This window comes from Pan paniscus, chromosome 16 (assembly GCF_029289425.2).
Source record: "Pan paniscus chromosome 16, NHGRI_mPanPan1-v2.0_pri, whole genome shotgun sequence".
NCBI lineage: Eukaryota > Metazoa > Chordata > Mammalia > Primates > Hominidae > Pan > Pan paniscus.
In genome coordinates, this window is record NC_073265.2 from 59,720,595 (window position 1) to 59,746,317 (window position 25,723).

Sequence of the window (25,723 nt, forward strand, 5' to 3'; positions counted from 1 at the left end):
CATAGGTTTCTTGTTTGGTTGGTTGACTGTTTTGTTTATTTATTTATTTATTTTTGAGACGGAGTTTTGCTCTTGTTGCCCAGGCTGGAGTGCAATGGTGCGATCTCAGCTCACGGCAACCTCCACCTCCCCAGTTCAAGGGATCCTCCCGCCTTAACCTCCCAAGTAGCTGGGATTATAGGCGCATGCCAACACACCTGGCCGATTTTTGTACTTTTGGTAGAGACGGTGTGTCACCATGTTGGCCAGGCTGTTCTCGACCTCCTGACCTCAAGTGATTTGCCCGCCTCGGCCTCCCAAAGTGCTGGGATTACAGGCTCATGAGCCACTGCATCTGGTCTTGTTTACTGTTTTCACCAGGGTCCTATGTTGTTTCCCACAGCACCTGTGGAATTGGGGCCTCTTTTATGCTAAAATATCCTCAAATTTTATCTCCAGACCATTGACTTTTTGAAGAATCCAAACCTTACAGTCTTGTAGAATGGCCCACACTGTAGATTTGCCCTATTATTTTCTTTTTTTAAAATAAATTTTTTTTGTGTTTAAATAAAATTTTTTTGTACATTTTTGTAGAGTTTTTTTAAATAAAAATTTGTTTGGTGGGTGCATGTTTTGAATGCACTAAATGCCGCTGAATTGCACACTTTAAAATGGTGAATTTTATGTTATGTGAATGTCAGCTTTTTTGTCAATTTCTTTTCTTTTTCTTTTAATAAAAATTTTTTGTCCTACTATGTTGCCCAAGGTAGTGTCAATCTCCTGGCCTCAAGCCATCCTCCAGCCTCGACCTCCCAAAGTACTGGGATTACAGGTCCAGCCCGATTATTTTTTCTTGTTGTCATTAAACCTGTTCCTCCATACCCTGTAAATTCTGTGATCTGAAAGTTGGGACTAATGCCTTAATTATATCAGGCTAAACACTTTGGCAAAAATACCCACAGGTGATACTGTCTTCTCACCACCTTACATCAGGAGGCCTGAGATGTCAGCTTGAGAAACTAACAAAGGATACTAAGTCTGAGCATGTGGCTAAACGCATGACCATCATCTCTCCCTATTATAATGGTACCTCTTCCCCTTTGTACTCAGTAAGTAATCTGGGGGGAGTTTCTTTGCAACTGCACAAATATCCTGTTCCCTAATAACCCTTCACCCAGTGGTATTTAGCATCTATTGATGATCCTGCCTGAATCAAGAGTTACATTGGAGGATGCAAAATGGTGGCTTTCTGTCTCATTCCTTCTACACATATCAGGTGGCGTTCTTTTGCAAAGAACTTTCCTCCTGCCTACTTCCCTCCCCCACCCCCCCAACATACACTGTGAACTCATGAATTTTCTATTTGTTTAATGCATTTTAATTAACTACAGTCATTCTTGTTTTGTTTTGTTTTGTTTTGAGATGGAGTCTCACTCTGTCACCAGGCTGGAGTGCAGTGGCGCTATATCAGCTCACTGCAAACTCCCTCTCACAGGTTCAAGTGATTCTCCTGCCTCAGCCTCCCCAAGTAGCTGGGACTACAGGGCCCACCACCATGTCCGGCCAAGTTTTGCATTTTTAGTAGAGACGGGGTTTCACCATGTTGGCCAGGATGGTCTCGATCTCTTGACCTCGTGATCCGCCCATCTTGACCTCCCAAAGTGCTGGAATTACAGGCATGAGCCACCAAGCTCGGCCCCCTTACAGTCATTCTTTTTGATGCTCAGTAGTCCCAAAACTTAGCGAGGCAGATCCCTCAGTCAGCTTCCGCGTCCTTTCCATGTGACCTCAGTAGTTTTTAAGCATATCCTTCCTTCTTGGGACCATAAGACATCCCAGGCTTAACATGGAGCTTCATTTCCATGGATCCGGAGTCAGCCATTTCTGCAGAAAATTTTAGTTCCTCCTGGTGGGTAACAGCATTTAGAAATCAAGATCTGGGTACTAGCTGGTCTCTCTGCTCCTGGGCTGTTATTGCGTCAAGGCTTTTTCAGTGGACAGAGTTAGGAAAAATAAAATGAGCTCATAATTATAGAATCTGTTCAAATTTAACATCCAGGTGGGTTTTTATTCATTTTCTTAAAACTGTAATACTTGAGTCTCTTTTACATAGAGAATCTTGTTTCCTAATATATTCTTATTTACTAGTTTATTTTTTTAATATACATAAACTTCCTTCAAAATTACCATATCATTACTATTTATCATAAACCTACTAGGTAAAGCTGAAGACATCATTGTAGTTTTATTTGTCCTTAAAATATATCCCACCACAGATGTATAGTTAGGGTATTTTTTTCAAAATTATTTGAATAGGTTTTTGGTCGTGTGTATGTGTGTGTGTGTGTTGGTGTTTTTGTTTGTTTTGCTCTGTGGTTAAGCTCTCTAATTTACAATTAGGTTTATTTGTTTCTCTTCGTGCACAATTTGGGGAGGGTTTCTTTTTCCTATTTTTTAAATTTGATTTAATTTTTTGAACATGTAAATCATGTACAAATTATGTACAAATGATTCAAAACACAAAACTATATTTAAAATCCTATTTGGAGACATTTCATTCCCATGCTAATTCCCTCCCATCCTCCTCCATTCGTTTCCAGTTTATTCTTCCTGTATTCCTTTACGTGTGTGTTATTCATGTGAGTACATACATAAATACATACTGTGGTTGCCTCTTCTTTCTTACAGAATTCATGAAAGAATTTACCTGTATGACTGCATTATATGAGGTACAGGAAGAAACAAATGTAATCACTAGTGATAGAAATTAGAACAATGGTTGCCCTTGGGTATTGACTGGAAAGGAGCCAAGGGAACTTTCAGGAGCAATGGAGATGTTTTATGTCTTGATGTGGGCAATGATTACACAAGTTATATCTTTGTCAGAATTCTTCAAACTCCACACTTGAGACCTGCATATTTTGCTGTGTGAAAAGTACATCTCAATTAAAAAGACAATAAATTAAAAGAACACATATAAAGAGCTCCTAAAATATCAATAAGAAGAGGATAATAAGTATCCTGGAAAAATGTGCAAAGACTATGAACAAACAACTCATTAATGATGAAACATGCATGTCCAACAAACAAATGAAGAAAGATGTTCAGCTTCACAAGTAAGCTGGGAAATGCATGCTCAAACATTAAGATTTTATTTTTACCTATCAGGTGGGCAAAAGTTAGAAAAGATTAATAATATCAAATGCTGACAAGAATTCAGAGAAATAATAACTTTCATGTACTATCAATTGGTGGAGGTTATTGAAAGGCAATTTGGCAGTGCCTATCAAAATTTAAAACTGCATGCCCTTTGATACTGCAATCTGACTTCTAGAAACCTATACAAAAGAAGAGTTATTTAAAATATGGTATTTCTGTACCATAGAATGAAGTGGATCTATATACACCAATATAAAAGGACCTATAAGTGAACAAAAGCAAAATGCAGAATAATATATAGCATAGCACAATCCCATTTATATTATTATAAAAACTAAGTGTATACAGCTACATACATACCTATATAGGTATTCAGAGAGTGCACAGGAAAAATGTACCTTAAGTATTGATAGGGTTACTTTGGGGACGGGGGGATGTGAGGGTGTTTGGTAAAGCAGAAGTTTCTCATATTGTATTATATATTTTTAGCATTGCTTTTATTAAGTCGGTGCACATGTAATTGCAGTTTTTGCCATTACTTTTCATGGCAAAAGTTGAGCACACAGTATTACTTTTAATGGCAAAAGTTGAGCCCACAGTATTACTTTTAATGGCAACAATCACAATTACATTTGCACCAGTTTAATACAATAAGAGTGTTCCAGCTGGGCACAGTGGTTTACGCCTGTAATCCCAGCACTCTGGGAGGCTGAAGCAGGTGGATCACTTGGGCCCAGGAGTTCGAGAGCAGCCTGGGCAAGTTGGCAAGACCCCATCTCTACAAAAAACTGAAAAATTAGCTGGGAGTGGTGGTCTGCGCCACCACTGTAGTCTCAACTATTCAGGAGGCTGAAGTGGGAGGATTGCTTGAGCCCAGGAGGTCAAGACTACATTGAGCCAAGACTGCACCACTGCACCCTACCTGGGTGACAGAGGGAGAACCCAGCCTCAAAAAAAACAAAAAAATAAAATAGTGTTCCTATTTTTGGTGTAATTTTAAAAACAAACAAAAAAGGTTTTCGGCAGTCTCTAATGCTAAGGATTTGTTAAGGAATCACTAAACACGTTTAGTGCTTAATAGATGTCCAGCATCATGGGACGGGGTGAAGAAACCTAAAGAAGTGGGTCCCATTCAAATCCCTGTACATTTACCTCACCATGATCATGAGGTATGAATCATTCTACATACAGTCACTGCTGTCATCCAACATGCACTTGAAAACATTTGACAAACATCTAAGTGCATAAGGACAGGGTCTCACTCTGTTACCTAGGCTAGAGAGCAGTGGTGCAATCATGGCTCACTGCAGCCTTGACCTCCTGGATGCACGCAATCCTCCTGTCCTGGCCTCCCAAAGTGCTGGGATTACAGGCATGAGCCACCATGCCCTGCCCATTCAAATGTATTCTTATGTGTGTGGCAGGGATAGGGAATCTTTTCCTGAAAGTTAGTAAATAACGTAGGTTAACCCCTTATCCAGAACGCTGGGAACCGATGTGTGCTGAAAATCAGAAATATGATGTTAGTAGGTGCCACTGTGCAAAATCTGTATGTTACACAATACTCCTAGCATTCTGGGGAAGCACCTTGCAATCAACACACAACATTTCCACAGCAAAATGCATGAATATTTCTACTGAATATAAACACTACAAATAGTCACAGGTCAGTTCAGTTCCAGTTCTGCTGCCACGTGAGTTTGTGCCAAATTGACAAAATAAATTTTTGGTTTTGAGAACTCTTGGGATCTTGGAATTGTGGATAAGGGCAAGACCCCTCACTAGGCCTTTCCTTTTAAAAGCCATTTCTGATTGCATAATGCTCTTTCATTTCAGTCTGTCCTGTCATAGTTGAGCACACAGTGGATGAACCCAAGTTAAGGGAGCAGAGCGGTGCTGTCCCAGAGGCCTGGCCTTAGTCATGTGGAGTGATTTCCATCTTTGGACTAAGTGTATCATGAATAGGAAGGCTAATTGAGGGCATGGGCTGGGTAAGATGGCGCCTAGGGAAAGGACACCACACCAGGGTCAGTGTGTGCTGAGTGCAAAACGTGGCTTTTGGTAGCCAGGTAACTGCCTTTTGTAGGGATGGGTACATGCGCTGCTGTCAGCCAGCTCTGGCTGCTTCTAACTGGATTTACAGAACCCCACCGGGCTGGCTTGATGAGTCCCTGAATTAAAAACACCTGAGTGCCTGGTAACTGAGGTCTGTTTTGCACATACAAGAAGCATGGGAAAAGGTGTGTGCTTGACATACGCTCCTGGACTCCAGAGTAGAAGACCAGGAGAGAAGAGGAGGTCAGAGGTCATTTGCACTTCCCTGCCAGCCGGGTGGATGGAATCCGCCTATTTCCACAGGGGACCTGGTTTGAGGATTTGAGGAAAGTTCCGATCACCAGCATTTGGCCTCTTTCTGTTTTTGTCTCACTTCCAAGACCTGATGCAGGAAGCCCACTATGACATGGTCACATGCAGACACACGTGGTGCAGGATGGACTAACCTCAAGCTCCACTGAAACCCTGGCTCCCGGCCGACCAGCCGTGGCCGGTGACCATGCGCAGTCTCCGATCTTCATTTGTGCGTCGATGTGGGGAAATTCAAAGTCAGCATATGAAAGTCAGCTCTAGGGCATCAGGATTTAATACGCAAAATTTTGCAAAATTTCGCAAAATTTCACATGAGAGGGGGGTTTGAGTTGACGCTACCCACGTGGGTGGAGGCCTGGGTTGGTGGTGCCCCCTGGTGGCTGGCAGGAGCAAATGCAAATCTCCTCTGTAGAGAAGTGTTTTGTCTGATTTATCAAAGAGAACAAACAAACAAAACACTCAAAAGGCCGGTGCGGTGGCTCACGCCTGTAATCCCAGCACTTTGGGAGGCCGAGGCGGGCGGATCACGAGGTCAGGAGTTCAAGACCAAGCAATGAGTCACCATTAGCAAGAGTGCAGAGCCAACAAGCAACAGATTGAAACGAGGATGTCTTAATCTAAATGCTATAAACATTTCGGACCAAAATCCTTTACTGCGGGGATGTTTAGCAGCAGCCCTGGTTTCTACCCACAAGATGCCAGTAGCAGTCTCCACTGCTACCTCCAGTCAATACCACCAAAATTGTCTCTAGACATTGCCAAATGTCCCCTAGAGGAAAAAACTGCCCCCAGTTGAAAAACACTGATTTAGATTGTCAAAGACTTCAAATAATACAATAATCAGATAGGTTATAAAATAACAAGGTATTAAAAAAGTAAATGATGGAATAGAAACAAAGGATCAAGGAATAAGGGACAACAAAATGTACAGGCAGATGTTTATAAAAGGATCAAGTAGAACTTCTGGAAAAGAAAAAAAGAAATCTTTGAAATTAAAAATTAAATGGATGTGCTTGACACACAGATAAAGAAAGAATTAATGAATTAGAAGAGAGATTTGAAGAAATTACCACAAATGCATCAGGGAAGCCAAAGAATGGAAAATTTGAGAGAGAGGTTAAAAGACAAGGAAAATATGAGAATGGTTAAGCTATGATTAATCTGTGCTCCCTCAAAAAAGTAAAAAGACAGTGGGAAAGAGGTCATATTCGGAGAGATAATGCCTGAGACTTTCCAGACCCACATATGCAGGAAAACTGAAAGATTCTAGGCAGGATGAAAGCGCAGGTTGTTGTGAGTTGCATGTATTAATAGAAAAGTTGAGGACTGGCTTGGGTGTGGTGACTCCCTCCTGTAATCCCAGCACTTTGGGAGGCCAAGGCAGGTGGATCACTTGAGGTCAGGAGTTCGAGACCAGCCTGGCCAACATGGTGAAAACACATCTCTACTAAAAATACAAAAATTATCTGGGCATGGTGGCATGTGCCCGTAATCCCAGCTGCTCCAGAGGCTAAGGCAGGAGAATTGCTTGAACCTGGGAGGTGGAGGCTGCAGTGAGCCAAGATTGTGCCATTGTACTCCAGCCTGGGTGACAGAGACTCCATCTCAAAAAAAGAAAAAGAAAAAGAAAAGAAAAGAAAAGTTGAAGACTGAGCCTCCAGGGTTCCTCATTGAGACTGAGGCACAAATTCAACCCAGGGATCCATGGGAGGGCCACCCTGGCATCAACAGCAGGGGCCGTGGAGTCCTCAAAGGGAGAAATCACTGTGGACAGCTGGCCAGAGCACAGCCTTGAAGGATGGGCTTGTCCAATGCTGAATCAAGAGACCTTGGTCTGAGCCTTGTATTTTACAGGGCACCCAGGAGGTTCCCTGGGGATGGAATTTAGAAGGGTGAAGAGAGTGAAGAGGAAATGGGATGGTGTTCTAAGCAGGGAGGAAAGCATGGGCAAAGGTGTGGAAGCTAAACACTTCCTGAGCCAAAAGGGAGTCCTGTTGGGTCATACTGGGGAACACTCAGGGGAGTAATTAGAAACTGGATTGGATGAAGAAGGTAAGACCAGGCTAGGGAAGTCCCTTGAGAGAAAAGCAGAGGCTTTGGACTTGAAACTCGAGGCCAGGCATTGGCAACTATAGCCTGAGGGCCAAATCTGGCCCACTGCCTATTTTTATAAATAAAGTTTTATTGGAACAGAGCCACACTCATTCATTTGGTATCATCTATGGCTGTTTTTGAGCAACAACAGTGGAGATGAGTAGTTGTGGCAGAGACCACATGGCCTGCAAAGCCTATAATATTTATCCTCTGGCCCTTTACAGAAAATGCTTGCTGGCCACTGCTGTAGGTGGGCACAGCCAGTCAATGAGGCTTTTCAGCAGCCACCAAGATGGTAAAGACAAGCCTAGCAGTGGCTGAAGGACAGGGTGTATTCTAAGGGGAGGGAGAAAAGTGCCTAACCTCTATTGAGTTCCTGCCCTATGATTTTCCTTCACCCACATTATCATTGTTACTTCTCCTAACCACCCTGCCCAGAAGCTGTTACTATCTCCATTTCAGAGATGAGGAAAATGGGGTCCGGAGAGGTTAAGTGACTTACTCAAGGTTACCCAGTGCTTCAGGGCAGAACTGAGATTTAATTTCAAGTTGGTCAGATTCCAAAGTCAACGTTCTTCCCACCACACCTCATTGCCTTTCAGGGCACTGAATATCCCAGGTGGGAGGGGACAGCCCCAAGTCAATGAATTGGCTACTGTGTGTCACAGCCTGCAACAGTCCAAACTGGGGAGATGGTACGTGTTTCATTTCCCTGAGAACAAATGTAGAGGCCAAGTCTGATCTGGAGAGGGGACTTCTGCCCAGGGTTCTTCCAGCAATTGCTCTCAACTTGTTCAAACATGGACTCCACCCTGTCCCCTCCACCCCATGCCTCCGGAGGCACTGGCTCTGCCAGGAATGCATATCGTTCCATCTTCCCCCAGCCTCATCTCACAGCCAGATGCTAAAGGCAGTTGGGAGATACCATCTCCCCATCTACAAAACACACACACACACAAGGGTTGGAAGGCCTGCATGGTGTCACCCACAAGAGATGACCCAGTTGATTTGCAGTGAAATTGCAACACAGCCTCTGCTTCCACCCCAGCTGATCCTAAGCCCTGGAGCAGAGGGGAGCTGGCCTTGTTTCCACCCCTAGCCTGGCTCCTGTTCCTCTCGTGACTAATTCAGATCCTCATCTGACAGCCACCCATGACCACTTCATCCAGAGAGGCCCCAACAGACCTGCTTCTTGGTTTTGCGGTCAGACTGGTTCTTGAAACTTCCCCAGAGGTCCAGCAGGGTTTACTCTGTCTGTGGGGAACTGTAACTGGCTGCCCCTTGGGGTTGAGCTGGTTGAGGACTTGAGAAACCATGAGAAGGAGATCAGGAAAGTACAACTTCTACCTGAGACCTTGGTTATCTGTATGGTGTGTAAGACAATAGGAATCCACCCAGCAGATCCCAATGGATGGGTCTGTTCCTTATCAGCTCCCCATTGGCCCAGAAGCCAGGCCAGATAAGCCTCTGACCCCAGTGTTTCTATCAGGAAATGAACACAAATATAGGCAGACAACCTCCCCAGAGCAGGTGGGAGGAACCCTGTGACCCCCTAGGCTCATTGGCTGTCTCTAATGAGCAATTGCTACACCCTCCTACTCTCTTGCCTTGGGAAACAGTCAGAGTTACATGTCAGCTCCAGGGGAGACTAGACCCACACCTACTCATGAGCTGGGGTGTAGCTCTTCTGGATGCAGAGGGAGAGGACAGAATGAGAGACACCTGCCCATGCTACCCACCAGCCTTCCTCAGACATGGTTGCCAGCTCCTTGCCACAGCCCCACTTTGTTCTGCTGTGACCACAGTGTGTGCTCACATAGGAGAGTAGAAGGAAAAAGACCAAGAGAGGATAAGGCAAACAAGATTTCATGAGCATCTATTATGTGCCAAGCTCAAAGCTGGGCACACACAAGCATCATTTTTTTTCCTTATGAAGTGACACATCCATGATTTTTTAGACTCTGCGTGTACATCATTAAGACACAGCATAACATAAACGTGAAAGGCAGCTGCAGAGACAGCCCTTCCTAGATCCCTGCTCTGCTGCTAACTATCTGCGTGGTCGCAGTTTACACATCTATCACATAGGAACTAAACAATAATAATTATTTCATATGGTAATTACAACGATTGAATGAGGTCATTTATATAAAGTACTTGGAATAATGCCTGACACATTGAGAATAAAATAGTAGTGTTAATTAATTATGATTTTTTTTTATCATTACCCTCTTTTACAGCTGAGGAAATCAGACAGGGCTAGTGACCTATATAAGGTCACACAGCTAGAAAACAGCAACACAATTAGCCAGGCATGGTGGTGCACGCCTGTGGTCCCAGCTGCACCAGAGGCTGGGGTGGGAGGATCCCTCGAGCCCAAGAGGTGGAGGCTGCAGTGAGCCATGATCTTGCCACTGCACTCCAACCTAGGTGACAGAGCGAGATCCTATCCAAAAACCAGCCAAAAAAAAGAGAAATGGCAACACTGGTATTCATATCCAGGTCCATCTGATACCACTACTCCCCATTCAAAGATTTTAGTCCTTAAGGGTCAAGTTAAGAAGAGAAGCTCTGGAGTCCTTGAGCCCCAGAGCAAGGCCCCTGCAAAGGCAGCTGCCAGAGACTATGGCAGTCCCCAGAGAAGGGAGAGAGTCATCTTGATAAAGTCATGGGGGTAAGGCACTCTAGAAGGGCCTCGGGACTTCTCAGTAGTCCCAGGGCAATGGCTCTGGAAGAAAGCCATTTCCAGAGGTTGCCCATCCATGAAGACCAGCCAATGATTATGCCGAAAACACTCAGGGAGACAGCTCAGCAAGGCCAGTGGGTGGTGAAGGGCAAAGTCAGTGGGTGGTGAAAGGACCCCTGACCACAGATAAACATAAAACCCCATTGCCCAACACCAGGGCAGATGCATGACTAGCACCCACCTGTAAATGGTGGTAGCTGAGCATTGTATCACTCAAGACCAAAGTGGCAGAAGCCACTTCTGGTGAAGCATCCTTCTGTGGCAAGCCCACATCTAGACACAAAGTGGGCCAGGTGTCTGGAACCTAAGGGGAGCTTCCCAGCTCCCTGAGTATCCATTTTTCCAGCTGTGAAATGCAGATGATCAGACCCAGCTTCCAGGGCAGTTCTGAAGACTAAGGTTGGGTATACACAAGACAGAGTAGAAGGTAAGGTACAGAGTGTGATTAGCTTTCCTCCATGCATATCAGGGTGCTGGTAAGGTGTACTTGTGACCGTCTGCTCACCACTGTGCTCCTAATGCTCCTGCCCAAACCTGCTTCCCATTCCTTCAGAGAACTGGCTTCAAGATGGGCTTCTTCTGAGCTTCTCTCAATGTGACCCCCACACCTAATGGAGAATAAAACTGCAACTTGAATATCCCTGGACAGGTGTAGCTGATAGCTTTGTCTCCATGTTCTGGGGACCAATAAACATAAAAACCCTGACTTCCTCCAAAGATACTGAGTTTTCCATCATCAGTAGGTTAAAGGCAGAGGCCAGCACCACTTAGAGAAGAGACTGCAAAAGGGATTCATTCATTGAATAGAAGCCTTCAAAATCCACAAGGGTCGTCCTGAGCCTCTGATGCCCTGTGGTTGGACTTCATAACTACTTGGAAGGCAGAGCTCAAAGCCTTCTTGATAGAGGGCTTTCTGCCTATTGAAGGTATTTATGGGCATACAAGTTCAAAGCCAGTACAATATTGGCATGCAAGAATGAGAGAAGAATGAGGAGACAGGGTGGGAGTAGGGTGCCCCCATGGCCCAGCAGACCTTTCTGCGAAAAGGGCTTGCTCACTTCTTGAAATTCCTGAGACTCCACCTCTACAGCCCCAGAAGGCTGAGCTGTGATAAAATCTACCCTCTCCCAAGGCCTGAGGCACACCAGGTATCCAGGAGGGAGATGAACTCACACTCACTTCCAGAAACATCTTAAGATTCCACGATGGTTGCTCTGAAAATCTGTTGGAGGCTCAGAAAGGCACCAAGGCCGCTCTTTGGAAGACAAGCAGACAGCAGCGAAGGGAACCAAATCCTCAATGACTCTGGGGACTGGAGCCTTTGAAAAGAGATGGTTTAATGAAAAGGTGCTGTCAAGAGCTAGCCACCTAGAAGGCAGCTAGTCCTCGGCTGGCTGCTTTTTCCCTGTTGCCTCCCTTCTCGCTTAGTCAGGAGCTCCTGCTCAGCCCTGCAGACCCCCAGGCCTCAGTGCCTGAGAATTAATCCTTGCTGGTTTGGACAAGAAGGAGCCATAGCCCTCAAATGCACAGGCCTCCTTGATGCCTGGAGACTGTCCTGTTACCCAGCCTGTGGCCCTGGGTTCTAGACCTGTTGTTCCTGCCGACGCTCCATCTGCCACTTCCCCAGCCAGGTGGTGACCATGGCAACCGTGGCTTGGAGAAGACAATGCAGCCACAGATGGTTTTCTACAGATGGGTCAAGTGCACAAAGTTATTCATTGTTTGGCCAAGGGGACTTCTAGCTTAGAATTAGAATGCACCTCTAGGGAGGACTTAACCTTGACAAGTAATTTCTTATTTAATTTTCAACACTCCTTTGATATGGGTACTATTATGATTCCCATTTTAGAGACAGGGAAACTGTGAAGGAATTTGTCCTTGGTCACACAGCTAGGAAGTGACAGAGCAAGGATTTGAACCCAGATTGGTATTATTACCAATTATTATTACCAATCTGGGTTCAAATCCTTGAATCCAGTTCAAATCCTTGAATCTGACAATAGATAGATTGGCTTTAGAGTCAAGCTCACACACTTTCCTCCTTGCCGGGAGCTCCCTAATGCTGACACACTGTCTTGGAGCACCGTCTAGATGCTCATCTGATGCCTGATTCCTTGGCCCCATCTTTAACCTCCAAGTACTTCCAGGCCTGGCCTTCCCCCCGGGCTCAGCCTCCTCCTCTACAACTGCTCTCCCTGCTTCTGTTCTGCCTCTGCTCTTCTTCCTGGGTTCTGGAACTGCTGCCACCTACAGGCCTCATGTGCAAAGATGCTTGAGCTCTAATACAGGATGTCAGAGCAAGAGGGCTGGGGACTGAATCCCTGCTATGTATGCTCCGCCGTGGTGGCCAAGTGAGGGCAGAGGCCCAGGAGTTTTAGTCTCCTGGAGAGATTTGCATCTGGGCTATTCTGCAATGACAATCTGGATCCCACAGGAAAAAATGGGGGTGCACTAAAGTCAAGTGCACATAAGCAGTAGGAGGCATTGAGAAGAGCTCCAAGGGAGATCTTACATCTGAGATGAGTCAGTCTCCTGCTGTAGTCCTGCCTAAATGCTCTCAGAAGGAATATTTTGTGTGTGTTTCTATACTACCTTTCTTTTCTAGTTCAGGAAGGTCTTTACTCACTGGACCACAACGCAGCTGGAGGAATGTATGAAGCTATGAGATGTCCCCATGATTGAGATTAGGATGGGCTCTTTCCCTCCAAGTCATAGATACAATCAACACTGATCAGTGAGGGATCAAGAGAGCCACAACCTCGTGGTGACAAACAGATTTAGAATCTGTGGCTGAAATTCAGACTGCGCTGCAGAGCTGGGCATTGTCTGCCAAGGGACCCAGTCCAGTAGGAGAGAAAGAATAAGTCTACATAGCTCTGGTTTTATTTCTAGATTTGCCACTGGGACACTGTGCCAGCCTCGGTGGCCACCTCCCTTGCCCTCCATAGATAATTCACATAGAGGAAGAAAGTGGGTGGAGGGAAAAAAGAGTAGTGGTTAACTTTGCACCCTGTAAGAGGTAAGCACTATGAGAGTTGCTTTACATAAACTACCTCCCAATCCCCTAGGGGGCAAGTAGCAGATTCCCACTTTAAAAAGGAGGAACTGGGCTCAGAAACATAAACCCCAACATCACACAGCGACTTAGTAATATGTATGGAATGCAAAGCAATAACAATAGCAATAATAGTAATACCAATCTGGCAACAGTTGATATGTATGTAGAACAAGCTGTGTTCTGGACAATATATTGATTCCTTGAAACCTCACCCAAAATCCATCAGGTCAGTATTATTATCCCCATTTTACAGATGAGGAAAATGAATATCGAGATCTGTAAATCCCACCCAGTGCCAGCCGCCCTGACATCTTTCCTCTTCATGTCACAGAATTGTCATGAGGACCAATGGCATCGGGGAGCAGAAAACATTGCATATTCCCCAAAAGAAAGTGGCCCCTGGGCTTTCCTTTGCTTCCTTCCCAGAGTGAGCCATGCTCTGGAAGGGATATTTCCATAGCTGTCCTCTTACAGCATCAGTAAGCACCATGACTTTCAGGAGTACAGGATTGCACCTTTGACGGCTCCAGGCCCACAACCGATTGCATTCCTAGACCACAGGGAAGGGCAGCAGATCACTGCCTCATCTGCCCAGAGCTGTGGAGGCAGCAAAGGGTGTTTAACCTCTGCTGGTGAATTGAAAGCCCAGGAGCTGGTGCAGATTCATTTTGTTTTATTTCTTCTGTGCTCCCATAAAATGGAGTAGGGGGTTTCACAGGTGCAAGTACTGCTGGGGAAAATCCTGGGGGTGGGGGCAGGGTGAGGGTGGGGAGGAAGAACTGGCTTAGCTGCCAATCTGGAATGGGTAAGCAAGTGGGAGAATGAATAGGAGATGAAGGACTGAGGATAAGAAGGGTAGGAGAGGGAGACAGACAGACAGAAAGGGAGACAGACAGACAGAAAGAAAGACAGAGATGGAGACATAGAAACAAAGAGACAGAGACCAAGGCAGAGAGATAGGGAGAGAGAGAACACCAGGGCCGAAACTCTCCTCACTGACGCTGCTACTGGAAGGCTGGGCTGGCCTGCGTCTGCCCAGGGCATGTGATTCTTGGCCTCTACTGGTCCTAGAGTTCTACCACCTTCCAAAGAACAGAGCAGAAAGGCTGCTTCTAGTCCAGGAACTTGCAGGATGAGGCTCCATCACGGTGACTGTACTCTAGATCAGCCTCACCACACTACCTGCAGCATGCACGGCCTCCTGAGCATGCTCATGTGTGCCATGCAACCTCCTACAGGAATGAGGTTAGAGAATGGAAATTTAAGCTTAGAAGGAGAGGCAACATGTTTAGGGTCACCCAGGAAGTTAGTTTCCTGCAGAGATTGGAGCCCCAGCCAAGGAGTTCACCATCCTGCAGGACCAGGGGCCTGCTGATTCTTGGAGGTGAGTCAAGGGACAGAGTGCCTAGAATGAGGGCGAGGGTGCAGAAGTCTCTCCTACCTCCCTATCCCACTCCAGCCAAAAATCCCAGCCAAATAAAACACAGGACACAGGAACCGAGGTGTTTGCATCATCTCCATCTCTCACTATGCACTCCCATGCCATGGTATGGTGCAGTCCACTTGGTCCTTGCCGCCTGCTCACTCACACAGTCAGGGACCCACGAGCATACCTGCCCACCAATCCCTCCAGTGCCCCAAACCCTGCTCACTCTGCAGGTTGAGAGGGGACTGAGTACTTCACTGCATCACTTTTAACTCCACATGGTCCCAGCATCATCCACCCTCAAAAAAACTCCTCCATGGCCCTGCCCTTACAGAGCTCACCAAGTAGCAAGAGACAAACACACATCATAACTCACCTGGCACAAGGAGAGAGTACAGAACAGAGTGCTGGGGAGGACAGGAAGAAGCAGGGGACAGCGAAGCTGGCAAGGGCTGGGGGCTCAGTGTGTGCAAAGGCACAAAGGAGAGGGAACAGGTGGTCTGGGGTGGCTGGAATGCAGACTGCATACTAGGGTGGAATGGAAGGCCCTGGGGGCAGGAGTCCTAGAGGCAGGGTCAGAGAGATGGCCTGGGGCCAGCTTATGAAGCATCTGGTCCCCTTCTCTCCGTTCCCCACTGCCATGGGGTCGAGGCTCATTCCTAGAGGCAACAGCCAGATGCAGAGGGTGCACGGGCCACAGAGCGAACGACACTTTCCCACAGCATGAACTCAGGGCTGTGTCCAGGGCCCGGTGCTCAGCCAGCCCCTGTTGCACAACACACTGCCTTCTGCATCCCCCATCCTCCCTCAGCTCCTGCATCCTCACCCCCTGCTGAGGATCACTGATGCAGGGGGGACCGAGCCTTGGCTCCCTGCACAGCAGCCCACACCACCTGCCACCCTTCGTAGTCAAGAGATCATGTTGAAAGGGAATCTTTTTAGGGAGGTCTTTCTATAGGAGGCAAGCCTGTGGCTGCAGGAAAACCGTCAGCATTCCTATCTCCTATGTTAAAAGCTGCTAAGTCCACCAGCTGATTCCTCAGCGGTATTAAAATGTGCAATAAGAACTGGCCCAGTGGGTGTTCCTAGCATTGGTATAGAAAACCCCAGGGTTTCCTCTGTGTGTTCCTGCATGTGTCTCCTAGCAGGGTGACAAGCACCAGCAGTGTGCAGAGTCAGGGTGGACGAGAGTGGCTGAGATTCTTGATGCCAGCTGTGAATCCCATAGAAGTCCCAATACTCAATAGCCAAGCCTGGAGAGACTGGTTTTTATTGTGGTGGCTTTGTTTGTCGGGGCCATGGTACCAGTGCTGGGGCCTTAGGCTGTCAGGCTATGCCCCAAGGGCTTCAGGCAAGATTTCACAGGAGTCTGAGTCAGAAATCCTGTCCTTCCAATGCTTCCCCCTGGCCAGGACACAGATGCCAGGATTGGGCCATCATCTCCGCTCCTTCTTTGGGGTCCCTGAAACTGATCAGGGAATCCTCCATTGTGTGAGCGTCTGTGTCTCCTGACCTAGGCCCTGACCCTACTCTTGGATTCCTTCGGGACTGGGATCTACAGGATCCAGGATCAGGCCAGAGGGCATGGGAGAAACCTGAGGCGGAAGTCAGACAGAACTGCACTGTGAGACACACCTCTTCCACTTACTCACTGTGTGGCCCTGGGTGGGTTTTACAACCTCTCTTGGCCTCAGCTCCCTCACCTGTAAAAGGGAGATTCCATTGTTCCCTTTCAGGGATGATGTGTGGGCTGAACAAGGTGATGTCCAGACAGTCCTGAGCACAGCAGTAACTGGCCCCCAGTGGAGCTCAGTAAACTTCGGCTGTAATTATAAGCTGTTATAAGGCACTTGGCAATGGAGTAGATACTCCATAAACAAGCATCATACAAGTGTAAATAATTATTAATTATTATGATGACTAATCATCATTATTATTGATGATAAACGTGAGAAATGCTACCCAAACACCAGCTCCCCCACTCAATCTGTTTGCAGACAGACATCACTCCTCAACCATGCAGAAAAAGTCTGGGACCCAGAAGAAGAGCTGGTTCCAAGCACCCCAACAGGGAGCACTGTCCTCCCTCCAGTCTCCATGCAGCACTGTGCAGGCTGGTCTCACCCAGGCAGGTGACATTCACCCAAATGCATCCCATCTGTCTGTTCAGTCTGCTTAGGGCCTGCGTCTTTTCAGCTTGGCTCCTCTGTGTCTAAGTTGTTAAATATTTTGGATATCACCTCAACAAGAAATGTCTTTGTGATTTCTTGAGTCCTGGCTCATGAGCAGCAAGGCTGACCTGAGTGCAGAAAGTGACCTGGGGAAATCCTGGTCAAGCTCCCAGAACTCTGCTTCTTAGATGAAGTCAGATAGACAAGGAGTGAGCTTTGCCGAGCAAGCAAATTTTACCACCGTCCTGAAAAATGAATCAAGGCAAGGCCCACAGAGGTACCCAGGGCCTAGCTCAGCACCCAGCAGTGCAGGAGCTCAATAAGTACATGGATGGGTGGATGGGTAAGTGGGTGAATGGATGGGTGGGTGGCAGGATGAAGTATATTAACCATGCCTTTTTTCTGTAGCCCTTGTGCTTTGACATCTGGGGCCTTGCTGACCCTGGAGAGACTGCCGCAGTCTCTATAGATAGTCCAGCCAGTCCTACAGATCGTGAAGGACTTGCCTACGAGTGTGCCTTGCTTATGTGTCTGAGTGCAGTCATGCTGCTATAACAAAATACCACAGACTGGGTAATAGATAAAGAACAGAAATTTATTCCTCACAGTTCTGGAAGCTGGAAGTCCAAGATGAAGATGCTGGTGGGTTCCATGTCTGGCAGGTGAGGACTAGTCTCTGCTTCTAAGATGGTGCCTTAAATACCGTGCTCCAGAGGGGATGATACTGTGTCCTCACACAGCAGAAGGGCAGAAGAGAAAATGGACAAAAGAACCTAGCTAGTTCCCTCCGGCCCTTTTGTAGGGCACTAATCCCATCCATGGGGCGGAGCCCCCCTAAAGGCCCCACCTCCTAATATGATTGCATTGGAGATTAAGTTTCAACATAATTTTGGAGAGGATGCAAATGTTCTAACCATAGCAATATGCAAACAGTCCTGAGACTACCCCCGCCCCCCACCTCCTCTACTGGGCTGTCACACTCAGGGCCCCTATGCCCCTTCCCCAGTCACCCCAGGGCCAGGTACCAAACAACTAGGGACTGTGTCCCAGAACCTTACATTATTCAAACTAGCCGATCCTAAACCTGCTTGCCCTGCCCTGCCCATCCATTCCCATAGAAACCACCATAAAGGTTCCTGCCCATGTTTTCCCCTCGCCCCCTGCCTCCTGACTGCCCCTGGTGTTTCCCCACATGGCCCCGCATGGTGTGGCATGCTCCCTTCTCCTGGAACTGTGAGTAACAAATTTTCCATGGCATCAGCTCCTGATTTATTGGCCGTGCCATACCTGAATGATAATAAAGCCTACATCTTCAATGTAGAGGGAAGGAGGAAGGGAGGGAGGGAGGGGAAAGGTGGATAGAAGAAAAGAAGGAAGGAAGGGGGTTAGATGGATGGATGGATAAAAGGAAGAAAGCAAGGGACGATGAAATCAACCTGGGCCTCAAGTTTCTACAGGAATGATCTGACTACAACTTTGCTCCATGGTTGAAAAGAAGCAGCTTTCTCCTACCAAGTTTTGGCTGTGTTTGGGAGAATGTACCTTCACAGTGCCACAGGCCAGCAATCAATACAGCATCTTCTCACTCCCTTTGCAGACAGAAAGACCTGGATCTGAATCCTGGCCCTGCCATTCACTGGCCATGAGACCATGGCCGACTGACTTAACCTGTGTGCGAGACACACACATGTATATGTCTACCTTCCGAGTTCCCTGATGCTAGAACCAGAAGATGCAGGCATAGCATGGTTTCCAGCACAGAGTACGCACTCCCCGACATTCATAATGAGTATTATCATTCGGCTATTCTGCAGTCCCGCACCCCAAGTGCCATCTGTTAGAAAGACTGTGCTATTTGGTCTAAATGTCTTCCTCACCCAGAAGCCCCTATTTGGGGCTCTTGGTCTCTGCCTCACCAAAAGCCATGCTAATCCCTTCCTGGTCCCCAGTCCGGAGTTCAGGGCTCGGCAGGCAAACGCGTGCTCCCTATCCAAAGGACTAGAAGGGCCCTACAACGCACCACATGCCTACATTTCACAGACCTCTCTTCTGGAGTTACGCTGACCCCTCCCCATTGAGAGGCTGCTTGGCTTTCCCTGCTGCTTTTAAAGTGAGAAGGGGGAGGACCTTTACGCTGGAATCGCATGTCAATTTCCCCATCTCCCCTGTACACCATCACTCAGTAAAAATAGCTAATTTTAAAATGGCTGCTCTTATGATGGACGAGATTAATGGATCTTGAAGAGCAGCCAGTATACCAACTGCTCCTGTAGCCATGATGAAAGCTAATAATGTAGAAAATTCTGCCAATTCCTTTAATTCATGAATATTTAAGCCTGTGAAAAATCTGTCAGATTATATCATTTTTTTCTGGTGATTTTCCGCCTAAGTACATTCATGGCGGCCTGCCAGTTGCTCAAGAAACTTCAGCAGGAGCAAAATCATTTTTGTTGTTGTTGTTACTATGGACGGCCCTCTTCTCCTTGCTGAATTTATCCCCTCATCCCCGGGTGGAGAATCAGGTGCACTCGAGACAGCTAAAGGCAACCACGGTGATTTCCCCCAGCAGGCACAGATTCCTCTCCCAACCCAAAGGCTGGCAGGGGCTTTTGTGAAAGGAGACCATGGTTTTCAAATTGTGTTCCACGGCACCCAAGTCTTCCTCCTTGGGGCCCGGGGGGATCACTGGGAGGGGTTTGGGCTGGACATGCTGCGTGCATGGGGCTGCCGGACCCAACTCCCACTTGCACCAAGCAGTTCTGTTTGGTGCATTGAGATTCCCTGCAAAATTTCCCTGCAAATAAGTGTTGGCCCAACTTAAAACAATTTGAAAGGCATGAGCATGGAAACCACAGCTCTAACCCACCCCTCCCGGCTTGAACAACAAAGGGAGAAACTCAGCCCCCATGATGGTAACCGGTAAGCCCACCTCACGGGAAGCACTAGCAGTGGCACCTGAGCGGCAACCAGGATCCTTAACTGCAAGTGAGCGCTCTCTCCCCCTCTCCAGCACACTCTGGGTGACCTCTTGGGCTCTGCCTGTTTGGGGAAGGCAGGAAATGAGGCTCAGATGGGCCACGCTCCCCAGCCACAGTGGAAAGTCCTCTCTGAAGCCAAGATGTTTCCTTGCAAAGACAAGAGAGAGCGAGAGAGAATGAGCATGTTTAGTGACTTGAGAGGGAGGGAGGGAGGGAGGGAGGGGTGGCCAACTTCAGAGATGATTATCATTCAGGGACTTGTTGGCTGGAGGAAGGAGCGAGCTTCTTTTTATAGGAGCTTCAGTTCCTCGTTTTGTTCTCTTCGGGTTATTCTCCAAAGAAAGCCGGCTCTTGAGTCAGCTGGCAGGAGAGCGAGGCGAATGCGCTGGTGCTGGCCGCAATGGCCCCGGTTCAACGCTCGCTCCAGCTGGTCACGTCCTCACCGGGGCGGCCGGCGGCCTGCCTGCCCACGCTCTGCCAGGAGCCCAGGTCAGCCCTTGCCTCGCCGGGGCCGGAGCCCGTCCAAAATCAACAAGTCTTTTGTGCCTCTCCTTTGGACGCTGTATAATTACAGCAAACATGTATTGGCGGTGCACAGCGATTGTGAGGCAATTGTTGAAGGATCTCAAATGCGCTTGGCATTTGGTCTTGGAGAGCAATTCGAGGAACCACAGCTCCAGTTGGCTCATGCTGGCCAGAAAACAAGAGATTTTCAGAAGTCGTGAGTGGTGTGTTGGCACAGCCTCCATGTAGTTCATCAGCTATTTCCTTGATAGTGGGTTGCGTTTTACCACCAAGCCAACTGACTGACTCATGAGTCAGGGACTTAAAAAATAAATAAATAAGGGAGGCCATCGGTGCCCGCTGAGCAAAACACGTCAGGCTGCCGACAAAATGGGCCCCTGCTGCTTTCCGGGTGGTTTCATTTTTCCTCTTTTTGTCTTTTTGTTTGAAAACTATGAAAGTGAAACTGCACATCTCCCCCCTCAAGCTGTTCTGTTCCCATGGGCAGCCAGAGGAGATGGGTGGGTGACGGGGTCTCCCAGCAACACCATCTCTCGGCAAATTCACATTCCCATCAACCAGGCTTGAATGAGGTGTCTAGTGTGTGCCCGGCTTTCAGAGGGCCTCTGTGGAGGGAGATGATGTTCATTGAGCTGATATTAATTGAACACATGACATGGCCGAGGGCACTCACCCAGGTGTGGCTTGCTTTAGCCTATCGAGCACTTAATAAGGGCAACAGCTTTAGCCTCAATTTATAGATGAGGAAACTAAGGCTTCTGAGGCTAAGATTCATAGGTCACACACTTAGTAAGTGGCAAAACTGGGGTTGGAACCCAGATCTGTCTGATTCCAGTACTCATCCTACCAATACTCATGTCATTCCAAGGCTCACTTTTCCATAAATATCCAAATGTTTTCAGTGCACTGAGTTCCTTGAGCTTACAGGGGTGATTCAGACTGACATGGTCCTTGCCCCTCCAAGGCTGACATTTAAGCTGGGAAGACAGAGTCAAGGATGAAGTAGACAATTGATCCTTTCATTGCAATTGTGGTTCTTGCCCTCAAGGAAAAGGACAGAGTGGTTACAGCACAGGGCAGGGAACTTGGCCTGGCCTCACAGGCCTAAGAAATTTGAGGGATGATAGGAATTCAGTGGATAAAGCATTCCTGGAAGTGGGAACTACTGGTGCAAAGACCCCTGGGTGAGAAGAAGGGTATGGTGTTGTGGGGGAGCTGACAGGAGGTCAGGGAGCCTGGAGTGCCCAGGGTGAGGGAGCCATGTGGGTGGAGAACCTGGCCTGGGCCCTGAAGGCCAAGGAAATGACTGCAGGGGCTTATCCCAACAGCAAGGGGCAGCCATTGATGGGGTCTAAGCAGTGCCATGATCAGATCTGCATTTGTAAAAGGACCCCCTTGGTTGCTTTTATGAACAATAGACTAGAGTGACAGGAGTAGGTGTGGGGAAGGTCACTGAGAGACTAGTGATACTAGTGGCTCATGGTCTAGGGTCTAGTTCAAGACACACGCTCCTGGGCACAGCCAGGCCTTCTCTCCCCATCCACCTCATCTCCCCTCAAAGGTGCTCCCAAGGGTCCACCCGCTAACCAAGGTCATCTCATAATTGGGGAATAATCTTACAAATGCAGAAACAACGCCCAAAGAGCAGAGTGACTAGGCTGTGGCCTCACAGCCAGTGAAGGACCCCTATTCCTTGCACCTCTCAGTCCTGCGCCCCAGCCCCTCATCAGCACCTCTGCTGTGCCGGGAAGGGCTCCAGTGCATGCACCCAGCTCCCACTGAGGCCAGGGTTGTGGCGGCTGCAGAAGCCATGTCCCCTTTCTCTCCTCCCTCCTGGCTTCACACTGTTGAAAGCCATTCTTCTAGGCAGTCCCTTGTGGACCCTTCAAGTTGGCTTTTGAAATGGCTTAGCCAGATTTCTTCAGAGTTGAAAAGTGACTCCTTTCACATCTTCCTGCCTTTGCACCTGCAGTTTCTTCTCCAAGCAGTGTTTTTACTGTCTTACCCATCTGGTGACTTAGTGTGAAGTGGAGATCCAGGGTCCAGCGAGAGCTCAGGGATCCTTCCCCCAACTCCCACCCCAACCCCACTCCACCTCACCCTTTACTCTTGCCCAGGATGAGTCAGTCACAAGGGCCAAATTTCACATTTTGTAGGGTGCAGGTTTCAAGGAGAACAGAGGTCACAGGACTATAAATGGGTCTCTTTTCTTTTTCCTCCCTGGCAAGACTGTCTTTGGATCAGTCAATGCCTGATTGGCATGCTCTCCCCTCCCTTCTCTTTTTCTCCTCCCTCTCCTGTCCTCTCTCCCCACCTCCCCATTCCCTCCCCATAGCAGCTGGACCCAAGACCATCTTTTCAGGACTAGGAGGCCTCAGGCTGGCCAGGGCAGTAGGCTTGGGGCAAATGCCCTCTCCTTCCCTCTGTCTTGTCCTCCCTTTGCTGCTCCCACTCCCTTAGAGGCCAGAGCCAGACTGAGATTTTGTCCCCATGTGGGTTAGAGGGAAGGGGCTCCTAGAGCTGTTCACTGCTGGGTGCCAAGCTTCTACCTCTCTAACATGTCACTTTGGCTGTTCTGTACCATTGCTATGAGGAGCCCTCAGGGAACTCCTGGGGAAGGGCAGCATCCAGGGTCCCTGGAGCTTTTGACCTAACACCATCCTCAGAGCATCCCAATCTTGCTGCAATTTCTAATCCCCATTTTGCAGGAGGCTCAGAGGGGCTAAGGAACTCTCTTCCTGCTAAGTGGAAATGAGCAGGTGAAGCTGAGCCTGTTCTATTGCTTCCCGGATCATGGAGGAGGAGGAAGAGATGGAGGAGGAGGAGATGGAGGAGGAGGAGATGGAGGAGGAGGAGATGGAGAAGGAGGAGATGGAGGAGGAGGAGATGGAGGAGGAGGAGGGAGAAGAGAAGAAGGACACAAGGCTCTGTCCCTATCAGCCATCTGGTGCCCAGAGTAGGGCTGTGCCCCTCAGAGCACATGAGCCCTGCAGAAAACTGGGACATGGAAACGAGCCTCCCCGCCCAGCACCCCACTCCTAAGAGCCCACATGGCAGGGCAGGGCCTGGAGACTGGAGGGCGAGCCCCTGAGACCCCACAGAACATCAACCAGTCCCAGGAGGGCTGCTGCACCCTGTTCAGGCTCCCCGGCCAAAATACCACTGAGGGCATCAGCTTGATGAGGTGCAGCGACTGGGATTTGATTACTCTGGCCCTGCCTCAGGCTTTTCCCACTCTTTCCTGTGGCTCCAGACAGGAGCACCCGGCCCTTCCCACTCACTGCCCCTTAAGTCTCCCTCAGCGTCCCTCCCACCCCAGAGCCCCAGCCCCTGCCAGCCACCTGCTCAAGGCAGGCCTCTCTCCCACCCTCTGGGCGCCTGCCCTGCCCTCTCTGCCTCCCGATGGCTAGGACAAGATGATTTACAGGAGCGTGGCGGGAGGGACGGCGAGCCGGATTAATGCACCAGTGAGCGGCCGCCTCGCTCACCAAACACACATCATGAAAACTTATTGCTCAGAAAACAGCACAACGCCACTAATTCATAAATGTTCAATGCCCCCCACAGTGGAGCAGCCAGGGCTTATCGCCTCCAGGAGAGAGGAGGCTGGTTCTCCCCAGGCCACCCTCCTCCCACTCCCCCCGCCTGGCCTGGTGGCCTTCCCACCGGCTCCTCAGCCAGGCACCCGCCCATGTGCTGAGCAGGTGGTTTCGCTTCCTGGTGGTTTTTATTTTATCTGGCCCGAGGATGCTTCTGGCTGAGCCCTGGGTGGTGTCTTGGGGCAAGGAGGTGGCACTCAAGATGGCCTCCAGGCCTGCTCAGTCAGCCAGTCCTCCACAGACACCCAGGCTCAGGGAGAGGGGCCTGGAGAACGGGATAGAGGAGGGCAGACAGAAACCAGGAGGGAACCCACAGCTGTCACCCCTGCACAGAAGGCCTGCCTCAGCTGACTGCTCTGGAGAGGGGGAGACAGAGACAGAAACAGAGAGAGAAACAGAGACACACACACACAGAGAAACAGAAGGAAACGAGAAAGAGCGGCAGAAACAGAGAAAAGAGAAACAGAAAGAGAGAGAGAGAGGCAGGAAACAAGATGAGGGAAAGAAGCAGCCAGCCCTTGAGCAGGAAGACTGGCCTTCAGGCGGGGGCGCTCTCCTGGGTGAGGAAGGATTCATCTTCCCTGGAAGCCTTGGGGACTTGGGGAAGAATGGCAGGCCCGCTGATGGTCCCGTCCTGTTTAGGACAGGCAGGAACAAAAGAGACATGGTCCTCACTGATTCTCTCCCATCCCATGGGTCTAGCCACACCTCTATTCTTTCCACAATGGTGGATGGCGTAACCACCCACCCGCCTCAGGTCTCTGTGTGGCCAGTCTCTGCCTGCCCCTCCCTCCCATTCTCCAGCCCCTGCAGACTGAGCTCTCTGGAGTGCAGCTTCCCAGCTCCTTTGCCTGCTGGCTTCAGTTGGGGTTCAGCCATAGGGAGTCCCCAGCAGGAGATGAGGAGGTAGGAGAGAAGTTAGGGGGTATCTCTGGCATCCCTGCATCCTCTGTGCCCATGCCTCCTCCTCCAGGGGTCCCACTATCACCAGGTTTCCATAACAGGCCAGGGCTGGTAGCAGCTTCCTACCGTCACCAGGTTCTGGAAGCTGCAGCATCTCTCCTTCACCCCTTCTACCCTGCCCACCCCTCGGTAAGAAGTCCCTGCATTCACTCTCCTCATTTGAGCCATCCGAGTGAATCCGTTCCCTGCCAGGACCCTGACAGGGGCTTGCTTCTACTCTACCTCTCACTTCCTCTTCCTCTAGGCCCTAACAGAGGAGGTAGAGAGGGCAAGGTCAGTTGGGAAAGAGGGCCAGCTGTGGGGATCAGGCAGGTCTAGCACTGAGTACTGGCTATGTCATTTAATAGCCATGAGAACTTGGGCCAATCCCTTAATTTCTCTGAGTCTCAGTTTCCTCGTCTGTAAAACAGAGATCATGAGAGCAGCTTCCTCTCGAGTTGAAAAGATGAACTAAGACCCCTGTTCACTTGGATTCTTCACTCCTCTGCTCAGCACGCGGCCAGTGGGGAGTGGGCAATGCTGCAGAGAGGCCCAAAGGCCGGGGCTCCCCAGCCACCGTTATGGGTCCTGCAGAATCCCCCTGCATCTCCTAGGCCCAGCAGGCTGAAGACTTTCCCCTATGGGCCCCAAGGGTCTCAGGAACCCTCACCCCCCACCC